The sequence below is a fragment of the Schistocerca piceifrons genome, chromosome 3 (genome assembly GCF_021461385.2).
Source record: "Schistocerca piceifrons isolate TAMUIC-IGC-003096 chromosome 3, iqSchPice1.1, whole genome shotgun sequence".
Lineage (NCBI taxonomy): Eukaryota > Metazoa > Arthropoda > Insecta > Orthoptera > Acrididae > Schistocerca > Schistocerca piceifrons.
In genome coordinates, this window is record NC_060140.1 from 360,959,156 (window position 1) to 360,974,460 (window position 15,305).

The 15,305-nt window shown below is 44.3% G+C and overlaps 1 non-coding gene across 1 annotated transcript; it reads right to left on the reverse strand.

Moving 5' to 3' along the window:
* Positions 1-12,323: 12,323 nt before the first annotated feature.
* Trnas-cga lies at positions 12,324-12,398 on the reverse strand. Its single transcript has one exon. It is a non-coding gene; the product is annotated as a tRNA-Ser (tRNA).
* Positions 12,399-15,305: the final 2,907 nt, after the last annotated feature.

The window sequence follows — 15,305 nt, forward strand, 5'->3', positions numbered from 1 at the left end:
AACAAACGTATTACGGAGGAGGAGCTGCTAGCCATTAAAACTGCAGTAACAGGAAGGATAGAAATTAATTACATTTTACTTATTGTTCGCAGTACTGTCGTAAGCATACATGATAATATCTGAAGATCATTTGGGAATATACTCAGAGCTGCACTTGTCGCAACAAAAATTGCTGGGCGTCGATTCGTATTGACATGCCAGATAAAGCCAGATCATTCCATGCTTCTTTAAGGAAACACTGAGATGACAAAAGTCAAGGTAAACCTCTTAAAATCTTGTCGGACCTTCATTTGCCTGGCGTAGCGCAGCAATGCGATATGGCATGGACTCCGCACGATGATGGAAGCTCCCTGCAGAAATATTGAGCCTAACTGCCACCGCAGCCGTCCATGAATGCGAAAGTGTTGGCAGTGCAGGATTTTGTGCTAGAACTGACCTCTCGAATTTGTCCCATGAATGATCGATGGGATTCATCTCGGACAATATGGTTGGCCAAATCATTCGCACGAATTTTCCAGAATGTTTGGACATGGAGCACTGTCATCCATAAAAATTCCACCGTTGTTTGGGAACATGTAGTCCATGAATAGCTGCAATTTTTCTCTACGCAGCCGAGCATAACCATTTCCCATTTCCAGTCAATGATCGGTTCAGTATTGTAAATACAGTACTCACCATTATCGGGCTACCACCACCTGCACAGTGACTTTTTCACAACTTGGATAAATAGCTTCGTGGGGTCTGCGCCACACTCGAAACCTACCATCAGCTCTTACCCACTGAAAGCGGGACTCATCTGACACGCCCCCTGTTTTCCAAAGTCTATGGTCCAACCTATATGATCATGAGCCCAGGAAAGGCGCCGCAGACGATGTCGTGTTGTTGGCAAAGGCACTCGCGTAAGTTGTCCGCTGCCGTAGCCCATTAACGCCAAATTCTTCTGCCCTGTCCCAACAGATATGTTTGTCATACGGTCAACATTGATTTCTGCGATTATTTCACGCGATGTTGCTTGTCTGTTAGTACTAACAACTCTGTGCAAACAGCCCTGCTCTCCTTCGTTAAGCGAATCCCGTTTGCCACTCCGTTGTCTGCGGTGAGAGATAAAGCCTCAACTTTGATATTCTCGCCACATTCTTGACATTGTGGATCTCAGAATATTAAATTCCCTAACGATTTCCGAAACGAAATGGCTCGTGCCTCTAGCTCCAACTTCCATTCCGCTTACAAAATCCTGTGTACGGCAGTAGTCACGTCGGAAACACTTTCGCGTCAGTCATCTGAGTACAAATGACAGCTCCGCCAATGTACTGCCCTTTTATACCTTATGTACGCGATACTACCGCCATCTGTATATGTGCACATCGCTATCCCATGATCTTTTTGTCCCTTCAGTGTAAACCAGAGTTCAATCTTAGAGCCCGTGCCTATGTGTGACAATGAAGAACGTAATCTAGTAAAACTAGTTCATCTCAGAGGCTCCACACATGGATACATCCATACGTCTGTTGTGGTCCTGTATGCAGTTCCGGCTTTCTGAAAGGCCAACAGTGTGCCAGTCTTGTGTCGAATATCGTCACCGAGCTGTCAACTTTGGCCTGTCTGTCTCTTCTATCACGTCGCGGGTCAAAACAATGGCAACCGTGCTGGTCGTGGTGTTCCAGGTGTCGTCGCACTGTCCTTCTGGATGCTCTTGCTGCTCCAAGCAAGCCCATTTCCTGACTCAAAGTGGCTGTTCGATGCTGTGCGGTCCAGCGAACTACGTCTACAAGGACGCGCTGAAAACTAATGCCTCCGAAATTTTGTGTGGAAACTCTTAAAACTTTTTAAATCAAACAAACTTTATTAACATTCTACATCTTTATTCCTCATGCCTTCATATTTATTTCTCAACAATCACAATGGCTACAAACGCATTTCTCCCAACAAGACACCAGTTTGTTGATACCATCACTGTAGAAAATTTGACTTTGTTGATGGAGTCACAACCACACCTCTGCTTACCCCGCTTCATCACTTTTACAGTGGAGTACTCGAAGGTGTTCTTTACGTTTTGGAAACGGACGACAATGGCATGGGGCCAAGTCGGGGTCATATGGAGCGTGATCGATAACACTGAACCCAAGGCGTCGGATTGTTGCAGATTTGAGTGGTCCGCCGGCCAGAGTGGCCGAGCGGTTCTAGGCGCTTCAGTCTGGAACCACCTACCGCTACGGTCGCAGGTTCGAATCCTGCCTCGGGCATGGACGTCTATGATCTTAGGTTAGTTAGGTTTAAGTAGTTCTAAGTTCTAGGGGACTGATGACCTTAGATGTTAAGTCCCATAGTGCTCAGAGCCATTTTTTTGTGTGGTCCGGTACCGCAATGCTGAAAGTGACGTCAAGCCATGTCTGGATCAAGTCTTCTACGACAACGGAAAACGTCTTTCTCTTAATGATTGTCACCCAAATTCCTGTATCATATCCGTAGCACTCTCTCCCCTATTTCGCGACAGTACAAAACAAGCTGCTCTTCTTTGATCTCTTTCGATGTCCTCCGTCAATCTTATCTAGTAAGGATGCCACACAGTGCAGCAGTACTCTGGCAGAGGACAGACAAGCGTAGTGTAGACAGTCTCTTTAGTAGATTAATTGCATCTTCTGAGTGTTCTGCCAACAAAACGTAATCTTTGATTGACCTTCCCCACAAGATTTTTTATGTGATCGTTCCAGTTGGCCATAACTGTGATTCCTAGGTATTTAGTTGAATTGACAGCCTTTTGATTTGTTTGATTTATCGTGACCCGAAATTCAACCGATTCTATTCGGTACTCATGTGGAGAATCTCACACTTTATGTTTTTCAGGGTTTGTTGTCAATTTTCGCACTGCAAGAATATCTTGTCTAAATAATTCTGCAATTAGTGTTATAATGACTTTACTGGATGCTAAACAACAGCATCATCTGCAGAAAATGCAAGATGTCTGTTCACATTGTCCAGATAGATTAGATCTAGCAGGTCTGTAACACTTTCTGGGCGAACACCATCTTTCTGATAGGAAATCACGAATCCAGTCGCACCTCCATTGGCGTACATTGTGATTAAAAGTCGCTTATGCGGAATGGTGTTAGAAGCCTTCTGAAAATCTAGGAATATGTTGTCGACTTGAGACCCCCTGTCGATAGCACTCGTGTGAATAAAAAGTCTGTTGTGTTCAACAAGAACGATATTTTCTGAATCCGTATCTAACATGCGTCAAAGGATAGATTTCTTTGAGGTACCGTATTTGTAATCTAGATGTGGTTTTGTAATTCCACTCTCAGGTGCTAGGTTCAGGAGGCACCAGAGGTACAACATGGCGTTGAGTCTGCCGCAGCAGAACCATGTATTCTATATTCGCAGGAGGTTAGTGGGAGCCCTGCTAACGATAGCAGTAGCACTGCGGAACAATGAACCACATCCCAGAATGTCATTTTCACTGCGCAGTAGAGTATGCGCTGATATTGAGCTACCCAAGCTTGACTGAAGACTCGTTCTCACAGCTTTATTTCCGCCAGTACCTCATCTCCTATCTTCCATACTTCACAGACGTTCTCCTGCGGAACTTCCTAGATTATCTGTCCTGGAAGAAAGAATATTGCGGAAACGTGGCTTAGCCACATCCTGCGTAATGTTTCCTGAATGAAATTTTCAGTCTGCAGCGAAGTGTTTGCGCAGGTAGGAAACTTCCTGGAGCATTAAACGGCGTGCCTGGAACTCAGGACCTCCGCCTTTCGCGGGCAAGTACTCTACAAACTGAACGAACCAAGAACGGCTCATGACCCGTCCTCACAGCTTTACTTGCGCCAGCATCTCGTCTCCTACCTTCTATTCTGCATTTAATAACACCACGGCCCTTTGCTGTCGAATTTGGATCGGCGCTAATACTCGTAGTCGGTCCTCATCCTTACACGAAGCATAACACGATATTCTCACAAACTAACAACATCCAAATGTGGGCTTCGAGACAACCCTACAATAATCTGTCCTTACATACATAATATAGACAGTACTACACCCACCTAGTTTGTGATGTTGCTCTGAAATGATAACAACTGCATAATCAAGTATGTAGCACAATTCATGCCTTTTTTTGGCATATGTCATACCGTCTTCGTGGCGTTGAAATTCTTATGACCAGCCGTACATATGACTTGGTCAGTCAGCATACTACATCACTGTGGGAGTACATAGAACATAGTCACAATTTAAACAAGCCTATATTATGGCCATGCAGACGCTTTCCATCACGTGAAAAATCAGAGAATCTTTTGAGATCGAATAGCAGCGCCTAAAGTTAACCGCGAAAAAGGCCGCAAGCTCTGGCGGTCGTGGTTGCCAGTTGTAAGCCTCTGGGCCGACCATGATTTCGGAGCTGATCCACCGCACTACTATACCATTGATAACAGAAAGCTCTGACAGGCCTCACGCGCCATCATGGGCTACGTATCAACACTACATCATGAAGGCAGTTTGCGTTGTATTTGGCGACAGCAAGCAACAAAATGGCTCTGAGCACTATGGGACTTAACATCTGTGGTCATCAGTCCCCTAGAACTTAGAACTACTTAAACCTAACTAACATAAGGACAGCACACAACACCCAGTCATCACGAGGCAGAGAAAATCCCTAACCTCGCCGGAAATCGAACCCGGGATCCCGGGCGTGGGAAGCGAGAACGCTACCGCACGACCACGAGCTAGCAAGCAACAAAAATTTTCATAATGTACTCTTAGCAATAAGCGTCCGATATTCCTGAGTCATGATCCCGTCATCTTATGAACACAGTATAGCAGAGCACGTAGTTGTTTTCCAATGGAGTAACCGGGATACAGTAGTACATATATAAACAGTACCCAAGAATCAGTTAATCTCGATGAAAGCTGCAGTAGTATTGGAAAAACTGGTTGTTTTACCACATCGTGGTACAGCCACACCGAAACAGCAAGAAATTTACTTGTTGCGTGTTAGACCGTGGTCGGCTGGAGTGGACACATAATATGGGCCCATTTTTATACTTTAGTAATCTCACAAACATCGAAGATGCACAGACTATGGTGTAACTCTGCTCAAGACTTTGTAGCCATAGACAAGGAACATAAATTTTGTTTGTTAGTTCGACAATTATTAAAAAATCATAATAAAACGTTACAGTAAATAATTTGGAATCTTTAACTTGAAATCTTTTCTGAAGTTTCGTTAGCCAAATTACTAAAACACAACAAAGAAAGCTACTAGATTTGCAGGTTTGAACAATGAGATTTCAACACACAGTGTGTAGGCCAAGCTTTTCGTACAAATGGACACTAAATTATCCCATACATATAAAGATGATGAAAATTATGTTCGGGTACAATTCGACCCACGCCACAGAGAGTACTTTGCTTCCTTCTCGGTATTATTTGTAAGACGTTTAGAATAAATCTAGACATCTTTTAGAATACGTTTTACATCGATCCTCTAACAGAAATTAATTTCTGTATCTTATTCCAGTGCTAAATGTTCAATTAACAAATAATTCGTTTCGTTTTTAGGAAGTTCTTGGGATCTTTGAAGGCTTTTAATAAAAGCAGAAAGACTAGACGTAATTGTGTTGTTCAGTAAAAATCTACTGTCTATTAAAATGGATAGAAGAAATGAAAGTCTAAAATGTCTCCTTTTTCTAGTTTAGTGAGCCATTTAAATAATTCTACACATAATTTCTCTTTCCACTGGAAAAAGAACCAAAGAAAAAATTAATTTTATATTAACGAGTTAACATGTCACTCTTCAGCAGCGTAAGTTGTATGTTACAAGTGATGAAAATTTCTAGTAAGTAGTTAAATAACAGAAAATTTACCACAAAACTAATTGAAAATTAATAAACATAGTCAGCATCGTTATTTATGCAAACGAAAAGGAAAACAAATTTATTTATGACACGATACAGAAGCATTATTAAATAGTATTGGGTTATGACTTGTTAAAGCGGAGGTGTAGCAGGATGTCCTAAGGGACATGGGAATGAAAGTTGCAATCGGAATACAGCTGTAGGCCATATTGTATTGTTCAAACTACCACTTGCGCCAGAAAACGGTTCCCGCAACGAACCTTGCAATCCGTGACCAAGTAACAGCACTGCTAAAAGATGTCTGCAGCGTGACCACCGGAAAAGTATATACTGCCGGACAAAAATGCAGCACCATGAACGACTGCATTCTGTGGCATTAAGGTACAATATGTGCTTGCTGTAGTTTCACTGATCCATTTGTAAAGGTCTCGGCGATCAGATGGAGATCTCCCCCCCCCCCCCCCTTTCCCTGACTGTGCAGCTAGAAGCTGTATATTTGTAAATTTGTGGTAAGTTCCTATGGGATCAAACAGCTTAGGTCATGGGTCCCTAAGCTTACACATTACTTAAACTAACTTACGCTATAGACAATGCACACACACACACACACACCCATGCCCGAGGGAGGACTGGAATCTCCGACGGGGAGAGGCCGCGCCGACTGTGACAAGACGCTCAGACCGCGCGGCTATTCCGCGAGGCCCCAGAAGCTGTGCTGAGTTTAGCGGTGAATTACAGCAATCATTATAGCGTACAATCATACCCCATCGACGAGTACGTCCTGCTGTTGAACAGTTTTATCCACACGAACAGGGTCGCATTATGCGACAGGGGGAAGCTGGATGGAAATACAGGCGGATTGCTGCACGCGTAGGGAAAAATGTATCTGTTTTGTGTCGCTGCTTTCATCAGTGATTTGTGGAACATTGCCTCACCTGTAGATCAGGTTGTGGACGTCCGCGTAGTACAGGCACATGCCAAGATCGACGCACTGTAAGAACAGTGGTGACAGACCAGGACGAAATCCGGCAACATGTCGCACTTGATGTGTCGTCAGAGACCGTTGAGAACCGTCTGCTTGCGGCAAGATTAATATCACGTGTGCCTCTGGTCAGCCTACGACTAACACCACAATACCGCCAGCCATGGTTGCTTCGGTGCCCGTGAAGTGCTGACTGGAGACTGGAATGGCGAGATGTTACTTTCAAAGGTGAGAGAAGGTTATGTCTGTATGCAAGTCATACACGTATATGTGTATGATGCAGAGCTGGTGAGCTGCCTATTCCGCCCTGGGGGGGGGGGGGGGGGAGGTGGAGGGGGTGGGGAGGGGGAACGGCATTAGTTGCAACACGTTGTCGCATCTGGAGTTTCTGCAGGGTAAAGCAACCAGTATCCTCTGCATTACAAAGGCTGTTATCCACGTGATACTGCCATTTTTTCTACATAAAAGTGATGTGCTTTTCAGCAGGACAAAGCACGTCAAATTTTGAGTGCTGCGAAACAGCGTGCTCTTCGTGGTGTAGAACAAATACTCTGGCCTACAAGCTCAGCAGATCTCTCGACAAGTGAACACTTACGGGACAAGATGGAGTGGTACTCCTGCTCTATTGGCGAGATGCAACAAAAGGCGCAAGATGTTTGGGACAATCTAACGTAAGATGCGATTCGGCACCCTTACGATCGTTTGCATGCGAGAATACGCATTTACGTTGCCGCCAGAGTCTGGTACGCAGTGTATTACAGAGAGGCCGAGCGGAGACACATCTGCATGAAGTCAAGATTACAGCTGGTTACCTATGAAGCGTATTTGACGCTAGCATAACATTGTCGAAGTTCGATTATTTACCAACCATGTTTAAATTCATCTTATTACTATTAAAAACAGTCTTGATCACGATTTATTGTATAAGGTGACCGGTTTCGACCACTGCTGTGGTCATCTTCAGACCATTGAGTGGAAACCCCTTTCTGTTGTGATTCTCCAACAGAAAGGGGTTTCCACTCAATGGTCTGAAGATGACCACAGCAGTGGTCGAAACCGGTCACCTTATACAATAAATCGTGATCAAGACTGTTTTTAATAGTAATTATTTATAAGACATTGATCACTGCTGTTCCCATAATGCATTCAAAAGTAATTAAATTCATCTTGTTCGACATTGGCCTTGCCGCCGATAACTCATATAGCTGCATGTTGGGTTCCCGCTGACGGCTGCCGAGGCAGCTCATCGTCTGCAGGTCTAGGCAAAGAGTGACCGACCTCGCTTCGCGGCGCGCTGCTGGCTGGGGTATGATCCAGCAAGAATGGTCTAGCTGCAGGAGTGTGCTCGATCCTACTCTGAATTCTAAAGACGAATGAAAACCCATCCGCGATGTAGTGTTGTCCGAAGACAGTCAGATTCTCCAGCAGCAATGGTAGGCGGCAAACAGTATGAAGTTCATCAGGCGAAGACTGTCATCTGAGGTACATCTTCGACTGGTTCGTAGAGTGTTCCGGAGTATCTGCTACATTATCGAAGTCGTGGAACCGAGTGCTGTTACTGCGAACTCCATCGATCCCAATGATCAACTCCTTCAGAGCTGGAGTGCTCGAATAGTTGAAGGGAGCAAACGTGAGGCTATGACGCTATGCTCGTTTCCTAATGAACCTCATGTGTCCTCCTTATTCCGCTATACTCACTTAACAGGCCTTAACTGTTGTGTAGGTTCTCTCATACCGGTTCTTACGAAATAGGTACAGATTCTTTCGACATCTCTTACGAGATAACGAATATGCGTGTGTTTCCGTTGATTTTTTATCCTGTGCCATTTTCTGCTAAGCTCGTCCTCTCCTTCTCTCCTGGCGTGATGCTGTAACGTGCTACTGCCATTAATTCAGGACAGGACAGACGTGCGATATACCGCTTATTTCCTGGTTCTGTCTCTATCTCTGTCGTCACCGCACTTTGCTTGTTTCAGTATGAATGATTTTTAATAATTTTATTTAATTGTCAACTTCTTACTGTTATGTGCCGTATCGGTGTTGCTGCGACCGTTTGGGCACCTTTTACTATGATGAGTGTGTTTCATTTGGTATGATTTACTTATCAAATACTCCTACAATTATGACTACTTATCGACACTACTGGCCATTAAAATTGCTACATCAAGAAGGAATGTAGATGATAAACGGGTACTCACTGGACAAATATATTGAATTAGAACTGACATGTCATTACATTTGCACGCAATTTGGTTGCATAGATCCTGAGAAATCAGTACCCAGAACAACTACCTCTGGCCGTAATAACGGCCTTGGTACGCATGGGCATTGACTCAAACAGACTTGGATGGCGTGTACAGGTACAGCTACCCATGCCGCTTCAACACGATACCACACTTCATCAAGAGTAGTAACGGGCGTATTGTGACGAGCCAGTTGCTCGGCCACCATTGACCAGACATTTTCAATTGGTGAGAGATCTGGAGAATGTGCTGGCCAGGGCAGCAGTCGAACATTTTCTGTATCCAGAAAGGCCCGTACGGGACCTGTAACATGCGGTCGTGTATTATCCTGCTGAAATGTAGGGTTGCGCAGGGATCGAATGAAGGGTAGAGCCACGGGTCATAACACATCTGAAATGTAACGTCCACTGTTCAAAGTGCCGTCAGTGCGAACAAGAGGTGACCGAGACATGTAACCAATGCCACCCCATACCATCACGCCGGTGATTCGCCAGTACAGCGTTGACGAATACACGGTTCCAATGTGCGTTCACCGCGATGTCGCCAAGCACGGATGTAAGCATCATGATGCTGTAAACAGAACCGGGATTCATTCGAAAAAATGACGTTCTGCTATTCGTGCACCCACGTTCGTCGATGGGTACGGCATCGAAGGCACTCCTGTCTGTGATGCAGCGTCAAGGATAACCACCGCCATGGTCTCCGAGCTGATAGTCCATGCTGCTGCAAACGTCGTCGAACTGTTCGTGTAGATGGTTGTTGTCTTGCAAACGTCCCTATCTGTTGACTCAGGGATCCGTTACAGCGATGCGGATAAGATGCCTGTAATCACGACTGCTAGTGATACGAGGCCGTTGGGATCCAGCACGGCGTTCCGTATTACCCTCGTGAACCCACAGATTCCATATTCTGCTAACAGTCATTGGATCTCGACCAACGCGAGCAGCAACGACGCGATACGATAAATTGCAATCGCGGTAGGCTACAATCCGACCTGTATCAAAGTCGGAAACGTGTTGGTACGCATTTCTCCTCCTTAAGCGAGGCATCACAACAATGTTTCACCAGGCAACGCCGGTAAACTGCTGTTTGTGTATAAGAAATCGGTTGGAAACTTTCCTCATGTCAGCACGTTGTAGGTATCGCCGCCGGCACCAACCTTGTGTGAATGCTTTGAAAAGCTAATCATTTGCATATCACAGCATCTTCTTCCTGTTGGTTAAATTTTGCGTCTGTAGGATGTCATCTTCATGGTGTAGCAATTTTAATGGCCACTAGTGTATTTGTCATCTCACTAGTAAATAAAACGACCTTGTACTTGAGAGTTTTCATTTTTTCCTGCAGTTTATACCTGCTGAGCTGGACACCCATAAGTTCGGCAGTGTCAGGCGGCTGCTTTCTGCCAGTTTCTCTTCTCCCTGCTAGTGGATGCTCGCTGCACTGCCGACCGAAACAAACTCCTCCGCCTCGTGCTGTCCTCAGGGACACCAGGCGGCGCCACATCAGGGCAATGACAGCGCAGTGGCTGTGAGCCAAATGGGAATTTACAATCTGCTGAAAGATCAGACATGGCATAATCACAAGCATCTTACTGAAATTGACTGTCTGTTCCCTAACATTTACCCTGTGGTATGGTGTACTCTGTTTCATGGAAAGTTTGTTTTAACTTTGTGGTCAGACGCCCTTCCTTTAGGCACAGTCATCAGTTAAACTACGAGAGGGACTTCACGCTCGCTTTCTATCTATAAATCGTGTGTAGTCTGCTCAGAGTGTTCTCGTATTTTAATATTTGCTAAAACGGCCATGAGAAACCAACTACTAACCACATTCAGGCTGACTGGTGCACGGGACCAACGGTCGTTAATCCACCATGGAGATTCGATCTCTGTTACGCAGGTTAAATCTCTGAGCTCTAAGCTATAGAAACAGATCAGTTTCTATTCAAGTATGTCATCGTTTGCACTAGACTGTTACAATAAAATAGTGCTTATTAACCACTGTCGACCGCTACGGTCGCAGGTTCGAATCCTGCCTCGGGCATGGATGTGTGTGATGTCCTTAGGTTAGTTAGGTTTAAGTAGTTCTAAGTTCTAGGGGACTCATGACCTCAGATGTTGAGTCCCATAGTGCTCAGAGCCATTTTTTTAACCACTGTCAGCTAATTTCGAGCTCTGCTCAAGTGCCGAGTGAGGTGGTACACTACTTGAGAAATTAGACTCGCATTTGGGATTCCTGTAAATCGCAAAGGGCAAATTCCGTAATCGTGTCTGTGAAGGGGATGACCGATTCCCTTAGCCCATTCTTCCCCAATTCGAGCTCGTGTCCGGTCTGTAGTAAATGACGGCTGGAGTTACCCTCCAATTTTTCTAGCTTCCTTTCATTCTCAAGTTCATAATTGTCGTAACAATGAGCTAAGTTCGATACTAGCTAATGATGTTTCATAAAGTAATATTTTAAAATAACAGCCTGGTAGGGACTATGTCAGTATTCTCATTTATCAAGGCCGTAGACTACCACCGCGAGGGATTAGCCTAGCGGTCTTAGGCGGTGCAGTCGACTGTGCGGCTGGTCCCGGCGGAGGTTCGAGTCCTCCCTCGGGCATGGGTGTGTGTGTTTTTCCTTAGGATAATTTTTTTTTTTAGCCTACCACTGCGAAAGCCAACGCTGACGTATTACAGAATTACAGAATCTGTTCAGAAAACACATTGTAACCTCCCAACAGACAAATTCCTTAACCTACCAATAATGAAATGTGACTAATCTCTCAATAAAATTGTGGCTCACACACAACCTTTCAATAATTAACTGACTGTGAATCTAAATTGGTAAATTTGGACGTCAGCAGTGCTGCGTCATGGTCCTGAAAGATCATTCTGAATAAATTGAAAATTCTTACCTCAATGAAGTCGCCGGATAATGCGTATATATCTGCTCTTATAAGAAAATTTTTCTGGCACAGCCAACTGCAATGCTGGCCACTAGATTTGTTATGTATAAAAAGAAGCAACTGATTTTTCTTTACGATGATAGGGATGACCATGGATTGGAGAAATTAGTAAATTCTTTAAATTCAGATGAATGGCTGTCAAAAGTTAATTTTATAAGAAAGATTATTATTAAAAGATTTTTAAAAACATTTGCATGGGACTTGATATAACAATAGTACAAATTTAGTTGTAACTAGAATGAGATTTTCACTCTGCAGCGGAGTGTGCGCTGATATGAAACTTCCTGGCAGATTAAAACTGTTTGCCCGACCGAGACTCGAACTCGGGACCTCTGCCTTTCGCGGGCAAGTGCTCTACCAACTGAGCTACCGAAGCACGACTCACGCTCGGTACTCACAGCTTTACTTCTGCAAAGGTCCCGAGTTCGAGTCTCGGTCGGGCACACAGTTTTAATCTGCCAGGAAGTTTTAGTTGTAACTAATTATATATGCGCGCGGCTGTTTTTACCTTGTACTACATCGCTCAGGCACGACCGCCCCAACCGGTCGACAGCGAGCTACCACCACTACTGCCAACACAGCTCCTACTGCCGCCGACACTGCTCTCTGGTCTGAGATTCTCTTACAGCTTACATATCGCAGGCAGCGCGTGAGCAATCCATCGAAATTACATCTACTCGAGTGCGCTAGCAAAAAGTTTCTTAGTCATGGACCTCTTACAACATTCTTGGAATAAAATAAGTATTTAGACCTGCAAACCAAAGGCAACAGCAAAAAATGTTCCAAGAATGACGCAGAAAACAACTTACTGTCTAACCCAGCTCCCAGCTTCTAGACAGTCACTTCATACACCGGGTGATCAAAAAGTCAGTATAAATTTGAAAACATAATAAACCACAGAATAATGTAGATAGAGAGGTAAAAATTGACACACATGCTTGGAATGACATGAGGTTTTATTAGAACAAATAAAAAAAACAAAAAAAAACTAAATTCACAAAATGTCTGACAGATCGCGCTGGACAGCCGTGACGGGTGAGAGGTATGCCGATATGTTACAGAATCACATCATCCCCAGCTTGGCTGTTAAACACCTGCTGGAACATACGATGTTTACACAGGATGACGCTCCATCCCATATTGCTAGACGCGTGAAAGATCTCTTGCGCGCGTCGTTTGGTGATGATCGTGTGCCCAGCCGCCACTTTCGTCATGGTTGGCCTCCGAGGTTCCCAGACCTCAGTCCGTGCGATTATTGGCTTTGGGGTTACCTGAAGTCGCAAGTGTATCGTGATCGAGGGACATCCCTAGGGATGCTGAAAGACAGCATCCGACGCCAGTGCCTCACCATAACTCCGGACATGCTTTACAGTGCTGTTCACAACATTATTCCTCGACTACACCTATTGTTGAGGAATGATGGTGGACATATTGAGCATTTCCTGTAAAGAACATCATCGTTGCTTTGTCCTACTTTGTTATGCTAGTTATTGCTATTCTGATCAGATGAAGCGCCATCTGTCGGACATTTTTTGAACTTCTGCATTTATTTATTTATTTATTGTTCTAATAAAACCCCATGTCATTCCAAGCATGTGTGTTAATTTGTACCTCTCTATCCACATTATTCCGTGATTTGTTCACTTTTCAAATTTATACTGACTTTTTGATCACCCTGTACTTCCAGAGGAATGGTAGATCCTAGCTACCAAGACAGTAACACAATGAAAAATGAAATTATTCTGTTTATAACTCATTTAAACAGATATCGAACTTTTTGGGTCTAGGGAAAAGATGTCTGAAGATTACACGTTTTCTTCGTTTACAAGAGAACTGAGAAATGCTAGGAGATGATAGTAATGAGAAAAGAGGAATAAGAGGGACTTTAGGGGACATATTGAGACGAGGGAGACAATGCAGAGATGTGCATCATATACGGACTGTCGGGACGGTTCCACTTTTGTTTTCTGGCTGAAACTCTCGAAATCGAGTTTTTTGAAACACAGTGGAGTTGTTATCACTGCTGACGTCCCATGTAACCGTGCTCCCAGATAATAACATATTACCACACTGTTTGAAAACTGTCCCGTTATTACGCTCCATCGGAAACGAAACTCCCGAGACGAATCACAGTATCCAGAAAGTTCGCACGATGTTTAAAAACTAACGACTGTCCGCTCGCAGCGTACGCCCTCTAACTTCTGTCACAAAGTTGGCGCGCGTGACCGTCAACTTGGCGGCGCCGGCGCTAACACAATATTGCGCGCACCGTTCTGCTGCTCCCTCGAGTGCAATATTCTCCCCCACTCCCCCCCCCCCCCCCCACAGGAACGTCTTCATCAATAATATCACGTACTAAAGCCGCCTTTACGAGCCGTGTAAGCGTTTACAGGGCACTTAGAAGAAATATTGCACGGCTGCTGGCTATTAGCGACGGGATTCTTCTTTTCATGGAGCGCCATCACCCGAGAGGTCTCTCGAACCACGGAGAATGTTTGCGGTAATACATCTTTCATAGGTGTATTTCCTGATGAAACAGACGCGAATAGACTGTACGGACAGTGATAATGGCAGTCCTTGATATGTATGCTGTAATCATAGCAACTGTATTGATTTGAAACGTGTAAAAAGCAAAATATCATTGAGAGAGAAAAAAATTCTCTACTTGTTTTGCAGCCAGTTATCCCACTCGCTTGCTGCAGTTCAGCATATCAGACATATTGTTGGTGTTTCTATTTCAGTTGAGTTACGTCACTTTTCTCGTGTCTCATTTTTCCTTGTTGATTGATCTCCTAATAAACGACATCAAAAAGCTATCGATGGCGTTTGTAAATTACATCACAGATGAGAAGTAATTATACTTCCTTCTTAGAGGGTCGGTTTAATTTTTATTTATAAATTTTTATAGTGGAACAGCCGACAACAAGTGACATTTCCTGTGAACAAAGGTTATCTCTGACACTGCAGGTGAGCATACAATTCATAAGTTAAGTCGTAAACACTGAAGAGCCAAAGAAACTGGTACACCTGCCTAATATCGTGTAGAGCTTCCGCGAGCACTCAGAAAGGCCGCAAAACGACGTGGCATGGTTACAAATGGTTCAAATGGCTCTGAGAACTATGGGACTTAACATCTGAGGTCATCAGTCCCCTAGAATTTAGAACTACTTAAACCTAACTAACCTAAGGATATCGCACATATCCATGTCCGAGGCAGGATTCCAATCTGCGACCGTAGCGGTCGCGCGGTTCCAGAATAAAGCGCTAGAACCGCTCGGCCACAA